This window comes from Grammomys surdaster, unplaced genomic scaffold (genome assembly GCF_004785775.1).
Source record: "Grammomys surdaster isolate TR1022 unplaced genomic scaffold, NIH_TR_1.0 97, whole genome shotgun sequence".
Classification (NCBI taxonomy): Eukaryota; Metazoa; Chordata; class Mammalia; order Rodentia; family Muridae; genus Grammomys; species Grammomys surdaster.
In genome coordinates, this window is record NW_021604576.1 from 16338 (window position 1) to 17938 (window position 1601).

Sequence of the window (1601 nt, forward strand, 5' to 3'; positions counted from 1 at the left end):
GTTGATGTGCTGAAATCATCAGTGAATACATGAATGAGTGAAAACCCCATGGTGGAGTGTTCTCTTGTGTGTGAGGAAGTAGAGGAGTGGAGGTGGGTGTGGAGTGTGAAGAGAGGACAGGTAGGGAGAGGTCCTGAAGAGTGTTTTGGTTAATACTAATGAATGTTGACTTTGATCCTTGTGTGAGTCAGGGTTTTCCAGAGGAAAAGAACCAATAGGTTGTGTATGTGTATAGTACAATATATAAATTCATTATAAGGAAATTGTCCAAGTGATTATGAGGGCAGAGAGATCTCAAGGTTTGCAGCTCAGAGGCAACATGGGAGAACCAGCGTGGAACAACAGTTTGAGTGTAAGGCCTGAGAACTGGAAAAGCTGATGCTGTGAATATCACTATGGAACCTAGAGGCCTAATCCTCAAAAGTGTGTTTCAGTCTTAGTCTGAGTGTCAGCAAAAACCAACGTCTCAGCTCACACCAGATGGCAGGCTCTAACCTTTTCAGATCTCTGATTAACAGAAGAGGGCTGTTTTAGTCAGGGTTTTACTGCTGTGAAGAGACACCATGACTAAGGCAACTCTTATAAGGACAATATTTAATTGGGGTTGTCTTAGAGGTTCAGTTCATTATCATCAAAGTAGGAGCATGGCAGTGTCCAGGCAGGCACAACACTGAAGGAGTGGAGAGTTCTACATCTTCATCTGAAAGCTACAAAGAGAAGACTGACTCTCACATGGTAAGGAGGAAGGTCTCATTGCTCACCCCCACAGCGGCACACTTCCTCCAACAAGGCCATACCCACTCTAACAAGCCCACACATCCTAATAGTGACACTCCCTGGGCCAAGCATATTCAAACCTCCACATTTCACTCCCTGCCCCCCATAGGCTTGTTTAAACACATGTGTCTATGGGGGCCATACTTTGCCATAGCATATTAAAAATACATTTAGTCCAACTTCCAAAGTCCCTATAGTCTATAGCAGTCTTAACAATGTTAAAAGTCCAAAGTTCTAAGTCTCTTCTGAAATTCATCCAGTCACTTAACTGCAATCCCCACAGCAAGACAGGAATCACTGGGCAAACTCCATACTCTGTATCTCCATGTCTGACGTCAACGTAGTCTTCAGATTCCATCTCCTTTTCCATCTTTGTTGACTGCAACAAACTTCTTTCTCCTGGACTGTTTCCACTTCCTGTTAGCAGCTTTCCTTGGCAGGTATCCCACAGTTCTGGCATCTTTAACATCTTGGCGTCTCCAAGTCAACTTCAATTTCACAACTTCCTGTTCCAATGTCCTGAATCCACTCATGATCTAGGCTCCTCAAAAGGGCTTTCATCACTTTTCCAGCTCTGCCCTCTGTAGCACTCTAGACTCTGGTTGACTCCATTCCACTGTTGCTGATGTTCTTGGTGGTCATCCCATGGTAGTTTCCTTCCTTCCCTTTCCCTTTCCCTTTCCCTTTCCCTTTCCCTTTCCCTTTCCCTTTCCCTTTCCCTTCCCCTTCCCCTTCCCCTTTCCCTTCCCTTTCCCCTTACCCTTTCCCCTTTCCCCTTCCCCCGTCCCCCTTCCCCTGTCCCCCTTCCCCTCTTCCCCTTCCCC